The 22074-nt window shown below is 35.7% G+C and overlaps 1 pseudogene; it reads left to right on the forward strand.

The window, feature by feature from the left end:
- Nucleotides 1-3302: 3302 nt before the first annotated feature.
- On the forward strand, nt 3303-4040 carry LOC127232471 (60S ribosomal protein L7-like; annotated as a pseudogene).
- The last annotated feature ends 18034 nt before the right edge of the window (nt 4041-22074 follow it).

Raw genomic sequence — 22074 nt, forward strand, 5'->3', positions numbered from 1 at the left:
GTCTAAATCTTAATGTTCATAGCCAGAATTTCATTATATAAATTTTATACCTTCCAAATTACTAGACTTGATTGTTTTAATATGTTGTCTCATAATATAGGCAGTAATTTTTCTTACACGTAATAAGAAGAATTATCTGTCTTTGGATTTTATTGTTACAAGTTTATTAATTCTAATATAGCTCTCTCTCTTTCTCTCTCAGTGTGTGTGTGTGTGTGTGTGTGTGTGTGTGTTTGAGGATTAAAATATGCCTGGTTACCTATTTTGTGTGAGTCAGGTTTTCACATCTCATGCTGTGTGACAAGGAGAGCTAAACCTCAATGGATAACAAATGCACAGTTTCATTTCTAACTCATTAATTGTATAGCCTGGATTTTGAAGTTTTCTAGTCTATGGGGAAACATGTTTCCTTTTAATTCTATTGGCTAGTATAAAGGGACAATATCAGTGCAGGATATGATCAGTTTCATAGCAGGGGAAAGGAAAAATCATGCTATGCTAAATCACTGCTGTATACACTACTGCAAATATATGTCTGTATGAGTGGTCTTGCCCAGATTCACAATTGTTCAAATCTATTCAGTTCAATTTGTATAATATAGACTAAATAGACTAAAATAGTTTAAACATTGGTTTAGGAGGTTAGTAGAAATGCAGACAACAAATATGCATGCCTGTTAATAAAATCTTATCTTTAGAGCTGTGTTCCAAAAGAATTGAGGACCAGGACTTCAGGGGCTATGGTAAATACAATTTCATTAAACAAAGAAGCAACGAAGAAGGATCAAATAGATGTCAGAAGTATCAGTGAAATATGAAATCATAAAATAAGACTGCCGTTAGAGAAGTGTGAATAGCTGTGAGAAACTACTAAGTGTTTCAATAATTTAAAGGCTTCTAGTGTACACAAGAGATGGACAATGAAAGATATCTGTGAAATAGAAAAGAAAAATCTCTACTAAAACATAGGTGCTACTGTTGGGCAAAGACATTACCTCAAAAATGAATAGAAGAAACTGACAAATATCACTGTTTACCTCTGTAGTGAATTTAGATTCACGGCCATAATAGCTACTGAAATCACAGAAATAAATCTATTTCTGGTAAACCTGAACTACTGCTAGACTCAAGCTGACATGTGCTTCCTTATGCTCCTCTTTTATGCTGAAACAGGGTACACTCTATGAGGACAGGATAGGACCACAAAATAGACTTGTAGACAGCAGACACAACTTTGGATGTATGAAAGTGGAAAGTTTCCTGTGCCTTTGCATTTGTCAACCTGGGACATAATGAAGAACATTGTTGCTGAAAATGGATTTTCCGGGTTGTTTACAGGTCTAATTCCTCGTTTAATTAAAATTGCTCCTGCTTGTGCCATTATGATCAGCACATATGAATTTGGAAAGGCTTTTTTCCAGAAACAAAATGTTGAAAGGCAGTAATTCTCTGGATGGACTTTTTGATTAGAAATGCCAACCAAAGTCAAGTAAGATGAAGATGAATAGGCAAGATGGGTTTTTCAACATTATTCTCTTACAGTGTGACTTTCTGTTTTCTCTATAATTTAAATGAACAATAATTTTTAATCTACCTCTAAACCATAATCCTAGTTTTAATTTTTTGAGATTTTTAAAAACATAATCCAGAAGCTGCAGCCATTTCATACTCTTGCAGAAGAAACTGCTCCTTAGTAGAAAATAAGGTTCTGAGTGCATGCAGCATTTCATATTTCAGTATAAGTTAACCTGTGGATTAAGAACTGAATGATGCAGTCTAGAGAATGGAGTTCAGTCTCACACATAGTCAGACCACACACCTTGGCATTTCAGTAGAGACACCCCTGATGGTAGCTGATAACTTCCTTAATTCAAGTGCATGGTGTTCCCTCACTCCTGCTACTACGTTAAGGCCTCCTGTAGCTTGGAATTTCCCTGATGAAAGCAATTTATCTGTACAAACCAAAGTATAATCATTTACACGCTGTGGCTCAACATTGTAAGGCTACCAACCCTTACCTAATGTTTCTGTTGGTAGCATATTTTAACTAATGATAGTAAATGTATACTCACTCAAATTTGGATATGCAGTAGAAAACCATGCTGTACATAGACTTGTGAAAATAAACAGTTTGGGGCATGGGAATATGCTTTTTACCTAGCTTATTTTCCAAGTGTCATTGTTCTTTAGGTCATATCTACAAATTTTTCTAATAAAATCAACATGCCCTAATCTAAAAGACCAAAATATAAAACAATCCAAAAATTTCAACTTTTATGTAATATCCCCAATATGTAATATTCCCAAATATCCTCAGCTACTTCAAACTCTTAGAGTCATTAAATGAAGAAACTGATTTTGGACTAACTAAAGGGAGATCTATGTCTTAATTCAGCCATAATTTGTATCTAGAAAACATGGATAATATAGAAAAGCACACCTGTTAGACTATCAACAACTCTTTCATCTCACCACTTAATACTTTAATATTTACATTGCTCCAGTGGTGGTGATTTTCAGGGCAACTGGATGTGACACTGGAGGTCTAGTCATAATTGCTCTTCAGGTAATCTAGGTAAAATGAGATTCAGGATGATTAAAACACACTCCAGATGAGAGTCTTCAAGAAATTGTCAATTTTCAACTACTTTTTCATTCTTGCTTTATCGGTTCTGGAATTTGGAGAGTTTAGTAATAACAAACTAATTTTAAGTGGAAGTTCTTATTAGCCATGTTGTGGTGCCATAGTAAGGTTTTACCCGCTGGTCTAGTCACACCTTGGTGCCAGCCCCAATTAACACACAGAGACTCTGTATTTGATGTAATGCTGGTCTCATCTTACCAGAGAGTGGGCCCAGACCTCTCTTCTCCCTAGTCTCTCCATTTGACTCCTTCTACTTCCTCGAATCCTCCTTGTCTCCTAGTCCCGCCAATCTTGCTTTCCTATTGGCCAACAGTGCTTTATTCATTGACCAGTATGAGAAATATATTTACTGAACTCCCATCGCCTATTAGCCTGGGACTGTATATTACCTCTTAAACTAGTCACTTAAGAACCCTAGGGTATTATATCCCTTTTGGACTCACATGAAAACAAGTGTTTTCTCGCATTTGTCTGAAATCTGGATTCTAAAAATATCATTAGACACATAATTCAAATACCATTAAAAATAGCAACATTATACTGTCAACAATATAAATTTTTAAAGAATTATCATCTCAGGAAATCTATGAAAATTGAAGATATAAAACTCATTGCTTTAGTCTCTCCCCCTGCCCACCCCCCTCGACTGTAAGGCGCCATGGAGGCACCAGAGAAGAAAAAGAAGGTTCCTGCTGTGCCAGAAACCCTTAAAAAGTGAAGGAATTTCACAGAGCTGAGTGAAGTACTTTCCGAAAAAGTTTTCACTGAAGACACTCTGCAAGGCACTGAGGAAGCTCATCTATGAAAAGGCAAAGCATTATCACAAGAAATACAGGCAGATGTGCTGGACAGAGATTCCCATGGCTAGGATGGCAAGGAAAGCTGGAAACTTCTACATGCCTGCAGAACCCAAGCTGGCATTCATCATCCGAATCCGAGGTATCAGTTGTGTAAGGCCAAAGGATCACAAGGTGTTGCAGCTGCTCCGTCTGCATCAGATCTTCAATGGCACCTTTGTTAAGTTCAACAAGGCTTCAATTAACATGTTGAGGATCATGGAACCATGCATTGCATGGGGGTATTCTAACCTGAAGACAGTAAAAGAACTCACCTACAAGTATGGCTATGACAAAATCAATAAGAAGAGAATTGCCTCACGGACAAATTCTTGATTGCTGGATTTCTTGGTAAATACGGCATTATCTGTATGGAGTATCTGATCCATGAGATCTACACAGTGGGAAAATGTTTCAAGGAAACCAACAACTTCCTGTGGCCTTTCAAACTGTCTTCTTTACGGGGTGGGATGAAGAAAAAGACCACTCACTTTGTGGAAGGTGGTGATGCTGGCAACAGGGAAGACCAGATAAATAGGTTTATTAGACAGATGAACTAAGGTGCTGCCTGTGGAATTTTTGTAATCTGGTCAGTTAATAAACAGTCACAGCTTGGCACACTGAAAAAAAAAAAACTCATAGCTTTAGAAATCTGATAATGCTTTTAATGCCATAAAATATTTGGTAAATCAGGTACAGTAGTAAGGGTGTGTATTTTCCCACTGTGCAAGTGCCTCTGGTCAAGGGGCAAGCACAGCTGCAACTCTAGTTTCATTGGTTAAGTAATCTAAGTGTTCCGCATGAGCAATATCAAAAGGGAATTGAATAAGTTTTATAGGATCAATCATTTGTGTCAAAGCTGTGTATAGAATATTGATAAATTTGGAGACCTTTCATTATAATGCAGATAGTATATGTTCTTTATTTCCATACACCTATGAAGCATTCGAAATGAGCAGCCATATCAGGTTTTTTACTCAAAATTTATTTATTCAAATGGGTTATGAATTTTAACACCACAAGTATCTGTCCAGAAATTTGTGCACTTCCAATAAAGTTCCCAGTTTTGTGGAGTACGGGTTTTCGAAGTATGGCCCATTGATTCTCTGGATTTCCTCAGTGTCTGTTGTTAGATCCCTGTTTTCATTTCTGATTTTGCTGATTTTCATGTTTTCTCTTTGCCTTTGGGTTAGTTTGGATAATGGTTTGTCTATCTTGTATATTTTCTCAAAGAACCAACTGTTTGTTTCGTTGATTCTTTCTATTGTTTTTTTACTTCAGTCCTTAATTTGATTATTTCCTAGTGTCTACTCCTCCTGGGTGTGTTTGCTGTTTTTTGCTCTAGAGTTTTCAGCTGAGCTGTTAAATCTCTTGTGTGACAATTCTCCAGTTTGTTCATGTGGGAACTTAGTACTTCGAGCTTTCCTTTCAGCACTGATTTCAAAGTGTCCCATAATTTTGGATATGTTGTCTCTTCATTATCATTTTCATTGAATTCTAGGAAGTCTTTAATTTCTTTTTAAATAGCTTTTTGATGGTTAGTGTTAGTATTCAGGCATCTGTACGGGCCTGTCCTTGGGGGGGGGGTTCTAATAGGATATATCCTCAGCTGTAGCCTCTAAGAATACCACCTGTGCATATTCACTGTTTTATTTTAATAGGTCCTTTCCCTCACCCCCTTCTCTGTCTGTTTTCCTCTCTCTCCCTCTACTTCCTCTCTCTCTGACACACTTTTCTTTCTCTCTCTTGCGGCTCCTATCTCTGGAGGCCATAGCCCCCACTTCCCTTTACCGTTTTTATGATTTCTTTCCCTATCAACAACAACAACAAAAATACTCTGCTTGAACCCTCTCACATGGCATATTTCTCTCATGGGCTGCTTTTCTTAAATTCCAACAGTTAACATTAATTGTCAATTAACAGAATCTCAAATCACTTGGGAGATAGGCCTCTGGGAATGCCTGTGCTGAGGTATGCACATTTCCATAATCAAGAGGTGAAAGACCATTCAAATGTTGGTGACATCATTCTCTGGGTCAGATCCTGGACTATATACATGAAGAATCAGAGCTACACAGTTCTTCTTTCTGACTGTGCCTATGATATTGGCAGCTGCTTCAAGTTCCAGCCTGCTTATTGTCACAATGTTGACTATGTTTTTGAACCATGATGCTCACTACAGTTTCTCCTCATGTTGGTTTTGTCAGGGTATTTTACATAGCAAAAAGAAAAACTATAAAGACAAAGTTACTTTCAAAACAATGGATAGCGTGTTCTTAAAGAATAGAAATAGACACAGGATGCAGGAGGTTAAAACTAAAGAAGATAACTTAGAAAGACTAGGCATATGTGGAAAAAGTCAGATTTGAAGAAATGAGACATTTTTGTCTATTTTAACAAAACAAATAAATAAAATATAATATCAGCTGCCCATTAATATACAAACTCATTGATGGAAGGATGAATGAGTCTCTTTTTATAGGTAGGTCAACACATGACTTAGTCTACAGTGAAGAATGATATGACATTACTTTAAAAAAAAATGGGGAATAGAAAATGTGAATACATTTTAAAAGACAAAAATGATACACTGAAAAATTAAGAAAGCAAATTACCTCCACTTTTCTTTTTTATAATTACTGTAGACTTCTTTCCTTCCAAATACTCTCCTTCTACTTTATGGTGTATGTGTGTGTATGTATGTATGCAGGGGTCTTATGTGAACAGCTATAGCTGTTGTATGTTAATTATTTCACCAGCTATTTCATATCCAGAAGACCTCACTTCCTAGGACTTGTCCTCTAAATCTAACCATCTTCCTGAACCCTCTTTTAGAATGTTCTTTGGGTCCTGGCATTCCATTTATGAGTGAAGACTGAACAATTGTTCATTCTCCACACTTCCCAGAAGTTTTATGGGAAACCAAAATAGTTGGGTTTCTTCTATGTATTATGTTATCAGAGTTTACATTTATGAATTTAAAATAAAGTCATGTGCAAATGGCCTTGCTTTTTTGTAAAGAGCCTGCTACACACAAAGGAACAAATGCCGAGTAACATTGCAAGGTTACTACAAAACTTAGGAAACTTTCTCTGAGTTCTGCTCCAATTACTATGGATATACTGTGTTTTCTTTATATTTGTGAAAGTTTTTCTCACTTGTCATGTAGTTTTGTTTCTGCACAACTACTGTACTTTTCCATGTGGAATAATAACCATTACTACAAAAAAATAAAGTTATGTAATCTTAGGCAACGTTATTTTTACAGCGTTTAGTAGCAGAAATGAAACTACACATGAAGGCAATACTTGAGTTAAACTATGTTTCTTTGCTACCAGCACATAAGACAGAGGCATAAGAAGTCTAAGACATTAAGAGCACTTGCCAGTAAGTGATTAGAACACCATATTATGGATGCAGAAAGGAAATAAAGAAAATAAGGGGCTGATAGATGGAATGGAAAATTATAGAATCATTGTACTGAAGATTTTATTGATATTGACAAGTGTACTGTTGAACGAAGTAGTAGATACTGATGCCTTGATTGAAAATGCAAAGGCTCCATTATGATTCTCACTTTCTGATAATATCTGCTTCCATATTTCTCTAAGAAGAAAAAAAAAAAAGAAAAACAAGTAAAGAATTGCAGCCAAGTGAAAGATCACAAACTCCCCATCTGTCATGTCATCTCCCCATCTGCCAGCTGACCAGGCTTTGTAAACTTTCCATGAACTCTTTCCTTTTTCATGAATTCAAGGATAAACCACTCATAATTCTCACCCTCCGCATTATCCTCAACCTGAAACAAATTCATCAGTTCTAGTGAAGGTTAGTATATTTCACTTTGAATTGACCTACCTTCACTCAGTAGCATATTTCTTTTATTTAGCAAACACTTACCACTTAATTACATATCATTCTATCTTAATTTTATAATAAAATTCTTTAAAAGCAACATCTATAGTCATCAGGTAGACAATCTACTTTCCTTTCTCAAGTGCTATCCAGTTGCTCTCAGTTACTCCACTTTTAGAGTCACCTTTCATGTAACCAATGACCTACCTCCTCCACCACCAAATTTCCAGGCCAATGGAAACTTCTTAATCTTTTCTTAACCTGAGTTGCTTACTGACTGATATTGGATCATATTTGGATGCTTTCAGCCCTTATACATTCTCTGAATGTTATTATTGCATCACAGTTCACTATTGTCTACTCCCCTTTACTGATTTCTTATTAAAAACCATTGCATATGACAAAATACTGATTTTAAATTCAATTTCTTTATCTACATTGCTTCCATCCATTATCTTCCTCAATTATATGGACTTTCAGGGACTCAAATGATGATTAGACCTATAGATACATGTCCAACCTGAGTATTCATCAATCTCAAGTCTCATGTTTCTTACAGGAAATCACATTCAATTGTTGGTTAAAGACTTCATGCTTAACATCTCCCAAAAACACACTCAGAATTTTCTACCCTATGTTCACTTTAGAATTTATTGTAGTAACTGGAAAAAAAAATATGTCAGAGCCAATACCATTGGTATCAACATATGAACTGACTTACTTTGTAACAGGCTTCCCACCCAATTTCTTCACTCATTTCTATACCTCTGTATCTTTCCCAGAATTATATCAGTAGATGCATAATTTTGCTGTTTCTGTCCTTATTCTTGTATGATCTTTGTGCACTCTATGGTGATATTCATTTGTCTCACTGATTTCTGAGATGCTCAGAAATATAGGACTTTCCATTTGAGTTCTTTAAATCCTTTGTGGCTTGCCCCTGCTTCTCTAGTAGTACTGGTTACACTAGGGATTTGGAGGCTGAACTTCTTTTATCCTAGAAAAGAGCTTTTTTCTCACTCTCAGCAGTACAGGTAATATACTTGATTGAGAAGAATAGCATCATTAAGCTGATCTACAACAAGCATGACTTACAATGACAAACACGATCTTGTGATTCAGCATTCTGTTGTGGAGCTTGACAACTGTCCCACCATACATGCTGTAGTTTTTTATGTGAAAGCAAACTATTGTTGTAAATCTTGATCCCACATTCTATTTAGAATACAATCATGTTTTCTTTTTTCTCTTTACCCCCTCCACTCTATATTCATCCAGCTGTTATCCTTTTATTACCATTTTTAGAAAAGCTAAAATACTTGTTTGTGAGCCCTGCTTCTACTGAAGGGCAAGCCCTTCCTATCTCCCAATTACATTATTTTTGATTAACCATTTTCTTTAAGGTGTACTAGCTCCTTCTCACTCAGCTGCTGTTTGCAAATTCAAGATAGTAAGACTATCTCATACAGAGAAACACACTTTTTTTTTAATTCTGTTTGTTTTTAAACAGGTTTTCTTTAGATAGCACAAAACTGGCCTTGAATTTGTGATACTTTTGCCGCCACTTCCAAGTTTGTTCTTAAGGACATGCACTGCTGTTTCCCTGGTTCGTATTTTTATTTTCAGTACATTACCAAGGCATTTAATACATGTGCCTTGTTTGATCATCAGATCTCATTGCTCATAACATCCCCATCATGATTGCTCTGGAGGGTGGTGTCACCAATGTCTGACAAAGCAGTAAGCAATTGTTCCCACTTTCATTCTCTCTTAATTTTCTTTTACCATTTTATATTGTATACATCTGTCCTGTAGCTTTGCTTCCTTCCTTATCCTTGAAATCCCCCTTGTTCTATATTTTTTCTGACTCTTGCCTTCTCAAGGAACACAGGGAAAGAGGCAAGCTTTACTGTTTCCCACAGGGAAGTAATAGACATGTAGTTTTGAAACACAAAAATCATCAGGGCAAGTCAGTATGATGCAAGTTGGGGCTTGGTAAAGCTTAATCCTAAATGTTAACAGAAGGAGAGGGAATTTCAGAAAGATAGCAAGACAGACCTATATTACAGATGTGGTATTATGTAAGAGAGAAAGTTAATTGAAAAAAGTTTATTTAGATTTTAAATGTGTGTGGTGGACACTCAGAAAGAGAATACCATTTAGAATATGTATGTGTATTTCTCTAAGACGGGGTGTATAAAAGACATATTTTAAAATTTTATTTTATATTCCAACCACAGTTCTCCCTCCCAAATGTCTTCCCACCTACCCCAAAACATCACCCCAGTCCACTCCCCCTCATGGGTAAGGGCTCCCATGAGGAGTCAACATAGTCTGCCACAACAGGTTTGGGGCAGAGCTAGGTAACTCCCATGCATTAAGGCTGAGCATAGCATGGCATCCCACCATAGGGAGTGGAGTCCTACAAGCTGGTCAAGTACCAGGTTTGTATTGTGATTTTTAAGAAAAATTGTATATGGAGTTAAGGGTTGATGACACTTAAAATAATAACATACACCTGAAAATAGGAGTTTGGGCTTCTTTAGAGTATTCACACCTACAGGATAGAAGGTGGGATATTTGTTGCAAGCCAATGGCTCTGAGAGTTACTAAAACATGTCTGGTGAAAGGACAAGGCCTTAAATAAATGTGTTGTTAAGTATGATATGTGGATGAATGTCCTTTTTCCTTCCCATGTTGCCAACTTTTTGGCTGTCTCTATCTTATCTCATTGTCTTTTTTTCTTCTGCCATCTCATCATTTCTGTTCCTTGTGTCTCTGTCAGCCCTAGGGATTGACCTATCTAACATTATCTTTAAGAGGGTATTCTGATGAGATTCCCTTACCTAACAATCCACTGCTTATGGAATACCATATCTGATTTTGCAGCACATCCAGGTCAATCTCACAAACTTGGTAAGTTTGTTTTCAAATTGTAGTCTATCTAGCTAAAAGGTCCCCATGATATTTAGCAAAGAATCAGTGGCTCTGAAGTTGAAGATTCTTCTCCATCTCAGATAATATTTCAATAAACTTTATGACCATTTAATCCTATTGACCACAGACCAAAGCAATTTGTCCTGTTAGAAAATGCTGGCACACACAGTGACACTTCTGAGACCTCCAAGGGTCTTTACAGTGTGGCATTGTGAGGGTCTTAGAAGGTGAGAAGTTAGTTGTCATGGAAACACTTTAGACCCTCAGGAACAAGGAAATATTTTATCTTCTGAAGAAGGTGTAAGAACTACTTTCTTACATGTACCACACTGAAGGACAGAAAATTGAAAAAGAACTCAATATTTTCTAGGTCCATGTTATAAGTACTCATTTTCCAAACAGTTTAGAAGTGTTTTATGAAAGAAGGTCTTACACAGTAATCTTTCTTGAAAAGAAAGTGTAGAACTTTCCCTGTAAAACTTAAATCTAAGTAAATTAATTTAAAAACAGAATATTATTAGCAGCAACAATAATAATAAGTGTCACACAGCCCCAAGTGATGCGATTCAAGGTACAGGACAGCAAACAAAGTATTCATCACCCACCACAGTGGAGAAAGACTACAAATTTTCTCATGGCTGTAGCCCATTCATCCCATTATCTTACTGACTTTTCACCTTTAAAAATCAATTGCTTATGGCAAAACCCACATATTCACTACACAGCACTTAGTGTCTGTGGTCCTCCAAAGGCATCTCCCTTTCTACCTCATTCTTTTAACCTTCTCTCAGTTTACAGATCTATTCTTCCTTCTTTAAGGATACAGTCTAGACATACAAATTTCTAAACAATTTCTCTGACTTACTGATTTCTCTCAGCCCATAGAACTTAGTGATACTGATCGCTCATCACAGATAGTGCAAACATTAATTGTCCTAAGGAACTGAGATATACTACGATAATGCCTCCTTGATTCAGTTCATGGACTGGATAGAGTCAACTTTGATTCCTTTTTCTTATTGCTCTCTAGTGGAGGACATCTCAGAATTTAAACTCCTAAATTCAAGTGTGCTAAAAGCCAAGACATGATTTTACTTAGCTTTTAAGTAAATGATCTTATTCTCCCCTACAGTTAACACACACAAAGAGCAGAACTGAGTGGTAGTCTACCCAAATATTAGGTTTCAGTGTACATTTATAAACAGCAGGCACATAAAAGCAAGAGTTATGAGCTAACTATGACAAATGAATGTGACACAGTACACACATATCCTTCTTTATAGAAGTAAGTGTTTCACTGATAATAGTTAAGGCTTAACATACCATTAATGTGTAAAATTTGTTTCAGATTTCTATGATTTATTCAATGTATACATGTGCTGTGTCTTCAATTTCACAGAAACATGTGTAGTACTTGTCCTCTATTTACCTTGCTGTAGTATTTGCCTATGCCCTCTATTTACCTTGCTATTTTTGTTGTTGTTTGTTTGTTTTTTAGAAAGGGAGAGTTTGTGAAGTTGGACAAATAGAAATGATCTAAGGGAAGGGAAATTATGATTAGAATATATTGACTGAAAAAATATTTAAACAGTAGCAGTAATTAAACATCTACTCTTAGTGATAAAATAACCTAATCCATTGACAATATTTGGAGACACAGATAATTTATTTCTAAACTGCACTTATTTACATAAACATATATTTACAAGTGAAAATATAAATATTTATGTTAATAGCACAATTGACACAAAAATTTAATTTCAGAAGTGAACTGGGGTCCTATTGATTCTGACAAATTTAAAGAAATTTTGTGAGGTGATTATTTAGCACAATGGAAATTTTCTTTGATCATATTTATTTTTTCCTTGTATTAATTAAATTTATTTCATATCCTGACAGCAATTTCTCTTTACTAGTCTCCTACTATTCCTCCCCTCTACCTCTCCACCTCTCCTCTGCCCTCCCTCAATCCACTCCTGTGTTTCTGTTCAGATAGGGGAAGGCATCTCATGGGTATCAACAGAGCAATGTACATCATGTTGAATTAGGACAAAGCTCCTCATCTTGTATTAAGGCTGGGAAAGGTAACCTAGTATGAGACATAGGTTCAAAAAAGCCAGCAAAAGCCTTAGGACAGTCCCTGCTTCCACTCTTAGGAGTCACACAAAGTAGAACAAGCTACACAACTGTTACATATATATGGAGGACCTATGCAGTCTCCCTGGTTGTATGTTTAGACTCTGTGAAGTAAGTCCTGTGAGCCTAGGTTAGATGTTTTGTGGGTTCTTTTGTGATTTTTTTTCACCCCTCTTGTTTGTGCAATACTTTCTCTCCTTCTTCAGCAAGATTTCCTGAGCTTAGGTCAGTGCTTGGCTATGGATTTCTGTACCTGTTTCCATCAAGTACTGAATAAAGTCTGTCTGGTGGTAGTTGGGGTAGTCACCAATCTATGAGAATAGCAGAATATTGTGAGGTATCCTTATGATTATTCTTTTCTTCAGTAGTGTTTGGTTCTATCCTAGGTCTCTAGGCCATCCACCCTCTGTGTCCTGGCACTCCAACCAGTGACAGTGAGACTAGACTAATCATTGGTTAGCCACTCCCATAATCTATGCATCACTCTTTCCCCTCACCCCCCATATATCCCTTAGGCAGAAGACAGTAAAGACAGTATGTCAAAGGTTGTATGGCGAGGTTGGTCTTCCAGTCCCCCCATTGGAAGTCTTGCCTGTTAACAGGAGATGACCTGTTCTGTCTTTGTATCCAGTATTGCTTGGATACTTAATCATACAAAAAGGACACTTGCTCTATTATTTTCTTAGCAGCTTTCTTCTTAATTGTCAGAGCCTAGAAACAACTTAGATGCCTCTCAGTCAAAGTATGGATTAAGCAAATATGGTACATTCACACAATGGAGTATTACTCAGCTGTTAAAATCAATGACATCATTAAATTTGAAGGCAAATAGATGGGATTAGAAAAATCATCCTGAGCAAGTTAACCCAGACACAGAAAGACAAACATGTTATGTACTCACTTATAAGTAGCTGTAAAAGAGAGCCATGCTGTACAATCAATTGATCCAGGGAAGCTAGGTAACAAGGAAGGCTCAAGGGAGGATGCATGAACCGCTCCAGGAATGGGAAACAGATGAATAGGTAGAGATAGGAACATGAGGGACTGAGGGATGGATGAACAGGGGAGTAATGAAACAGATGACTGAAAAGAGGGACCATTTCATGGTCAGGTAGAAACCTGGTGCAGCCCAGTGACCCTATATCTTTATAGTAGTTCACTGAGGTAAGATCCTACATTTCTTAAGTTAAATACCAAATTACAAAATATACTCTAGAGGTAGTCAGAATGAGAATGTCACACTTTATTAACATGCTGCTGCTTCAGATATCAGCAATTCTATTACAGTTTAACAGTGGATCAATAGCATCTCAGCAAAGATAGTGATAGCAGTTGCCATTCATTTACTTAATACTAACACATAAACTTTGTCTTTGAGGGAATTAGGCTGTCCACATAGACTTTTTTTTAACCTGTTCTTTTCTGGAAATTCCTTTTCTTACTTTATTATGTTTATCCATTAGTAACTTAAACTATTCTATTTGTTTAGAGAAAAACATTAGGAAAAAAAAAAAAAGACATTTCAATGACTTTATTTGAAGCGACAATGCTCATGAATTAGGCAGCTCTCAAAACCACAATAATACAGATTTAAGAACTGAAAACTATTTTTTTTACAGGCCAAATATGGAGGAAAGGCAAAGAAAATACATTTATTCGGAGAGTGGAAACTCCTTAGCAGTTGGTTGGCACTTTCTAATTAACTGGTAATGTCTTTGGTTCAGTTTCTTGGTTTGGTTGGGTTTTGGTTTACTTACATAGGATTTTAATGCACTCACTAGAGTTAACCAGACTGATGACCTTCTGAGTAAACATTTTTACCATGTTAGCTAAAGAGCAGAATTTTCTTCAAAAAGTGATCTTTAAACAGTAATTTTAATAGAAACTTGCAGGGCTTCAAAGAGGACAATGAGTATTTTAAATGTTTCTCTCCATAATCTTAAGATTCTTAGGATGGAAAATTACAATAAAAAAAAAACCCACCAAGGGGTATGAGTAATGAGTAATCAATATGAGAAATTTATATTTTTAGTCACAAAGTCACTTGGATAGAGAAGATTCATTTGTTTTATTTAGAAAGGCTAGCTTAGTATTTTTGCCTCTTAGCTGGACTTTATTATTATTGCTGATAATGAACATCTATTTAAAAAAAAGCAAAAAAAAAAAAAAAAAAAAAAAAGAAAAAAACAGTCAATTTTCATTGCTAAAATAGATGATGTGTAAATTACAATATTGGATACTCAACAGCTAATGGTGCCTAGTTTCTCCTAAATATCAAGATATAAACAGACAAAATGTCATTCTGTTATTATAACATCTTCATTAGCCTGAGATAAGGACCCCAGGTGGGAGTTGAAGCAGTCTCTATCGAAGCATAGACTGAAATATTGAATGAGCAGTGTTGGGAAGAAGACAACCCACACTAGAGAAAAGAAAGTTGTTATATTTAGGAAGCAGGGAAGAGGTATGACAAGTTAACAAATTTAGAAATGTGCCTTTGCATCACTTGGCCCTTATACATAATTATGCAATACAAATGCAAATGTAACTATTATATATTGTTGTCTTTAATTGCAAATGAACACAGCTTTAGCATAGAGAAGTATCTGGGCTTACATAACACTAAGAGAATAATCATGAGTCCTCATTAAGTTAGCAGTCTTTTTTTTTTTCTCTTCAGCAGGAAATTATAAGCACTGATATTGAATGTTAATTAAAAAATCATTTGTCTTATGGACACCTTATATGCCCAGAATTATGAAGAATCTCAACATAAAAGCACTTGTCAGTGGTTTGAACTGGCACTGATATACCAGATATGTTGGAGAGGGTGATGATATAATATAATGATATAATAAGCCATAGTCAGCAGAACAGGGTGTAATCCTACTTTGGTAGGAAAAGGAAGAGGAAAGCTAGGTAAGGAACAGCAAATGAAAGATCCTCCCACTAAGTTCTAAACCAATACAAGACACTGGCTTCAAACAAAACACTCAAATATAATGGCAAGGACTCAAAATCTTAAATAGTATCCATATACATTTCACTAAGAGGAACCACCTGTAACAAATTTTTATCTCAAGGAAAAATAAAAATGAAATTAAAATAAAAAATTTGGCAATAAATTAGTTTTTATAAATTATGATCTGTAATTTGATGTTATTAAACTGATCACTATCTGGCTCTATTCTTATATATAATATACACCATTAATCAGAATAAAATTAAATTTATATTATTTCTGAAATAAAATTTATTTGTAATGTATATAGGAAATGTCACAGACAAGAAAGAATGCTTGCTTGTTTAGGCTTTAATTATTCAATACATTTGTATTGTTCCTAAATTATTTTGGGGCACAAAATTTAATATTATCATATTGAGAATTCTAATGTAATTGTTGTTGGTTAATATCAAAAAATTCACTTATTGTCTTTAGTTTTTCAGTCTCATTTTCAAAGTAACCACAATATAAAAACATCATTGATTTAGTCATGTCAAGATTTGTTTTACAAAAGTCATTATTTTGAAATTATAAACTATGTTAAATATATATATATATATACATATATACATATGTATATATATTTAGCTGCCTTCTATATAAGGTGTTAATCAATTATTAGCTCATATGTAACTTTTCATTAACACTGAAATTGTTAACAAAACAATAATTGAATGTTATAAGATTAGATCTTTTGATATATAAAAATATCTTATGCATGAGGAATAGTTATGAAAAAGAATATAAAATTCATTCCTTCTTTCTCTTAAACTTTGGAACAATAAAAGATTGAAGAGTTATTGAGGTACAATTTTGAAAAAAAAAATTGTTCTGCCCCTATAATTCTCTGAAACTATCCCCCAAATGAGCAACAGTTTTTGTAAGTCTTTAAGAGATCTATGACTACATGTTAAAGTGTGAAGCAAAACAGCAATGAAATCTAATTAATTTGAGTCCAAATACTTCATTATTTTTCAAAATCACTAAAGTTTCAGAGTTTTAAATCACAGGGATAAAATTACTTCTCTTGGGAGAAGTCTGTATTTGTTTTGGCTCTACTCAACTCTGGGACCTTTGTTATTTTTACTTCCAAATAGATATTCCTAATAGAATTTACTCACGCTATAATGAATTTATAACATGATTATTTAATTTTGCAAACTTAATGACTGAACAGTATCTGATTGGAATAAATATGTAACATGAATGTGAGCACAGTATGAAGATAAAACACATATTCAGTTTAAGTGAATGCATTAAGATAAGCATTACTTATGGAGACTTGTTTCCTCACAAGAAACAGTATTGGTACAGACACGTTCATGGCTCTGCATCTTCTATTCTGGAAACTTGAGTTTTCAAAACTCAAAAGAAGCCTATCAAAAAAGGAGGTGTTTTTTATATACTGATGCTCCACTTCTCTGATGTCCCACCATGCTCAGTGTCTTTGGTGACTTCACAGTCTTTGTTGCTACAGTGAAGTAGAGTCCCTCATCACCGTCTTTGCAAGACCCCTTTGGGAAACCATTCTTTGACCAGCCATTAATTGTTTTTCCTTAATATTACAGTTTGTAGTTGTACTATAAATTTTTTAATCTATAAGGATAGGGTATTATGTAATGTGTTATTTGAGAGTTACACAGTATTTTTCATGCATTAAAATGCCTTCCATGATATATAATCTACTATATTACTCACAATAAAATGACTCATATGTTATATAACATGAGGTATCCCCAATTTCAATTTTCTGATTAGCATAAAATTTATAAGAACAAAGACCTAAATAATTTGGTTGTGTAATAGGAAATAACTTGTCACAAAAAATATTTCAAAATTTCAAGAAAATGGAGTGTCTAAGGAGTATACATGCAATGAGAGATCATAAAAAAGAAACTGGGGGAGGAGGACATTGTTGAGAACAGAAAAGAGAAAGGCATTGTTGGTAGAAAATAAATTAAAAAGTGAGTCAAAGATGTAAATCTATACCATTCCTCTTGTCAATGGTGCCATTGTCTAGAAGCATACGATTGAGGAAGGACACTAACAGATTGGACTTGGATGGATGGGGAGGTAGAAATGATCTGGGAGATGTAGGAGGGAAAACTGTAATCAGAATATATTATATGAAAAGAATCAATTTTAAATAAATGTATTATTAATAAAGAAGCAGCTATAAAGAATAATTTATCTCTGTTTTATTAAACAAGTAGATAGGAATATATGTCATGTTAAAATAACTGAAGACTACTCAATGAGAACAAGCAAAGACTGTTTATTTGAAACTCACTATAAAGCAAGGTATTCAGCACCATAGCTTGCTGTTGGCAGAGACTCAAAGGCAGGCTGGGAAGTGTGAAAGCTTCATAGTGATTATAGAAAAGGCTCTGTCTAGATGTTGTTGGCATGAGGTACCTAGAGGCAGGCAGACTACAAGCAGGGAATCCTGTGTAATTGGTAAGGCAAAGCTTTTGGCTTTCTCTGGTTTGTGTTCAATTGGAAGCTGAACCAAAATCAGAAAGGCTAGCAATTATTGATCAAATCATATCACTTATTACTTAGATATTAGCTTATTTTCTAGAGTAGTAGAGTCATACTTTGCAAATTATATTCCTATCTCTTGCTTGTTATAATAAAATATAATAAGATGAAACAAAAACTAAGACATGACAATTGGACTAAACAAACAGTAGATTGAAAAACATTCAAGAAAACGACAAGAAGCAGAAGCCGACTTGTTCACACACTCCACAGAGATTCCTATTTATTAATAGGGTAAGATTATTCTCTAACTTGCGTTTTCAGTTTCCCAACAGTTTGTAAGACATGAACATAGATAGACATTTAACTTTCAGTCCCCAAAACTCAGTTTTCTAACATCAAGAATTACAGACTCATACCACCACACCCAACTTCCTCACTTCCTTTTATAACATTAATGAAGTTTTCCCAAAATACCAAGGTTTACTTGTTATTTATTTATGGGAGGTTTCCAACAATGACAATAAGATAAGTATATACAAGTGGATATCTACATATATCTACACACACACATATAGATATATGTAGATATAGATATATAGATATAAATATAGATAGATAGATCTATATCCATATCTGTATCTGATTTTGTGTGTGTGTGTGTGTGTGCATGTAGGTTTTCTCACAAGAAAAAATTGATTACCTTTAACTGGCATTAATCTTGAACTTGTTTAACACTATAAAGCCATGCTTTTGAATAGAATAGCATGCTATTTCTGATAAGCTGAAAAAATAATTTTCTAATTAAAACTATAAGTTTATAATAGAAAGTTTCTTGTTTTGAACTTAATTCTGCTTTAAATATAACCATAAAATAAGATAAATAAGTTACTTTACTTATTTAGTTTTTCAGGAAATACTAAACGTATACCAAAGTGTGTATGTTAAAGAATTCCAATTGAGTCAATATTCTAAACCATGAAAGCAACATTTCAAAATGAGGTGCTTGATGTACATGGTGGATGTCAGTTTCCCTTTCCACAACCAGAGCCTGCCTTGCAGAGAAGAGCCATCCACATCCAACTACAGTAAATCAGAGTCAGAAAGGACATGTGTTCACTTCATCTCTGACCATTGCCCAATGAAGCTTGACCTCCCTTAACTGTCCTTGATAAAACATCCATCACTATTTATGCCTTCAGGGAAATATTTCTTTCTCCTTTCCTCCCATAGAAAATGGAAAATTATACTATAGTTCAATAAAGCATCACATCTTAAGAGAAAAATAAACAATATATTTCTTATTTTAAATTCAAATTTCTCCTTTAAACTTAAATATGCCAACGCAGTCTCTGAGAAAAAAACAAACAATACTTAGCCCACTTCAATGATTGATAATTTTATTCTAACTCCCACAGACTTTATCAATTCATTTCTTTCCTATCCCTTGCAAAGCACCTGGATAGTCCATGAGATGTACTGTTAGAATTGCTGCATGATTCCTTGATATTTTTTAATCTACCAGAAAAAAAAAAACTCTAAGAACTGAAGCAGTGTACTTTTTACAGTAATTTAAGTAGCAACCACAACACTCCCCCCCCCCCCATGAAACCACCAGAGAAAGACAGACAATTCCAGTAGCTGATTTTCAATGAATAATTAGAAAAGTATCTGGCTGTATGCTTTATTTACATGGAGCATTTTCATCAGTGGTCCAGTTCCCACTGAGGAACCTCTATACCTGGATTCAGTAAACATCAGCTTGTCTCATTTTCCTTTCCAGGTCTCTAGTGAGGAGTACCATTTTTTTAGCCATTGCTGGCCCTAGGATATCTTTTTTATTTATTTATTTATTTTATTAATTTATTTTATTTTATGTAACAAAGTCCAATTAAATGAAAACAAACATTTATACACAATATTTGGGAATTTGGGCGTTGTTCTTTCCAAACTACTTCCTGCTGGTAAGGAGTGCTGGCATGGGGGATTCGAAGAAGATTCAGAAATCCTGGCTGTAGTCTGTCAGGCTGCTTTGTTCAGCTGTTTTGAATGTAGGATCACCTGGTACTCTGTTTCAGGCAGTCTGGCATGATCAAACCACATTAGTCTGGAAGGAATCCACATCTTTTCATTTCTATCTTAATAGTGGGCCTTCATTGTTTTCTGCTACTTGCCTGGCTATATTTCCATATATTCTTCTGTAACGAGTATGGTTTTTCCGCCTGCTGCCCGGTCTTGTCCTGCTACCACGCCACCAGCCCCAAATAACACATAGAGACTCTGTATTTGATACAATACTGTTGGCCCGGTTACTTGTTACTTATCGGCTAGCTCTGCCTTTAATTATTAACCCATTTCTATGTATCTTCACATGGCCTTCTCTTACCGGGGAGGCGGCTGGCGTCCAGCACTCTCCAGACTCTCCATCTTGACTCCTCCTTACTACTTCCTATTTCCTCCTTGTCTCCTAGTCCCTCCTATCTTCCTTTCCTATTGGCCAACAGTGCTTTATTATTAACCAGTATGAGAAACATATACAAAATGACATCTCCCATCATTCTTCTACTGAACTACTTCTGTCTTCACAAATTTACCTGATCACCCTTATCATCATTAAAATGAAGAAATATGAAAGTGGTTGCATGCATTAAAAAGCCCCCTAAAAGCAAAAAAAAAAAAAAAAAAAAAAAAAAAAAAAAAAGGAGAGAGAGAAAACAAGAGGATGAGGATTCAAATTCCAGGAAAGAGAGATTACAAACAGCACATGGAAATGTATTCATTTTAAACTAATAAAGAGGAAGAAAAACTTCTGTCATTTCAATTTACCTTGTGTCTTAAACTTCGTTATTTTTATTTTTATGAAAAAGCATGAGGTCTTTTATATTCCAAGTGCACTGGGGTCCACTACCCCGCAGTATGCAGGGGTAGAGGATGGAGGACCTAGAGTACAGAATTGATAAAGCTTTTATAGGGTTACAACAAAGCTCACACATCATAAACCAATCTTCTCATAGCACCCAGAGATCCCATGGTGTAGGCCAAACATTTTTTTCTTTTAATTGCACATATCAATCCCAATTCCCTCTCCCACCCTCCCTCCCTTTTTTCCCTCTCTCTCACCCTCACAGGCACCCCAACCACCCTCCCATCTTACTCCCCCACTCCACATGTAGGGTGATGCCATCAAGGAAGGGTCATCTAAATCTGTCAAGTTATTTGAATTAGGGACTAGGACTTCTCTCCTGTCTCTAGGTTAAGGGAGTATCCCTCCATGGGAGATGTGTCAGACTGCTCAGGTCTTCTATCTGAGACCCATGTTCAGGGGGTCTGAGTTAGTCCCATGTTGGATTCCCACTATCAGTCTGGGGGGGGTGTGGCTTTAGCTCCTCCTTGTTCAGGTCAGCTGTCTCTATGTGTTTCTGCAGCCTGGTCTTGTCTTCCCTCTCTGCATCTGGATTCTAGTTCAGCTCAGTGTTTACTTGTGGGTGTTTGCTTCTGTTTCCAACAGGTACTAGATGAGGGCTCCATGATGGTGGATAAGTTAGTCTTTGATCTCATCATCAGGGAAGGGCATTTATGGTAGCCTTTCCACTGTTGCTCAGATTGTTAGTTGGAGTCAGTCTTGTAGGTCTCTGGACATTTCTTTAGGTTCAGTTTTCTCTTCAATCCTATAATGGCTCCCTCTTTTAAGTTCTCTCTCTCTCTCTCTCTCTCTCTCTCTCTCTCTCTCTGTGTGTGTGTGTGTGTGTGTGTGTGTGTGTGTGTGCGTGTGTGTGTGTCTTGCTCTCTCTCTCTTCTGTCTTCTATTGCTTTCCTGACTTAATCTTCCTAGCCCCACAGGCTTTCCTCTCCTCCCCTTCTCTTTCTCCTAGTTCCCTCTCCACTCACAGCCCCACCCCACTCCCCATGTGCTCTGGAGAACTCCTCCCTTCCTCCTTCTGTGAGGGACCTTATATGTATCTCTTAGAATGCAACTTGTATCCTAGTTCCTCTGGCGGTGTGAATTATAGGCTGGTGATCCTTTGTTCTAGGTCTAAAATCCATATATGAGCAAGTACATAATATGTTCTTTTTTTGACTGTGTTGCCTCATTGAGGATGGTTTCTTCGAGTTCATCCACTTGCCTGGGAATTTCAAGATTCCATTTTTTTTTTTTTTTTTTTTTTTTTTTTAGCAGAGTA

This window comes from Phodopus roborovskii, unplaced genomic scaffold (assembly GCF_943737965.1).
Source record: "Phodopus roborovskii unplaced genomic scaffold, PHOROB, whole genome shotgun sequence".
NCBI lineage: Eukaryota > Metazoa > Chordata > Mammalia > Rodentia > Cricetidae > Phodopus > Phodopus roborovskii.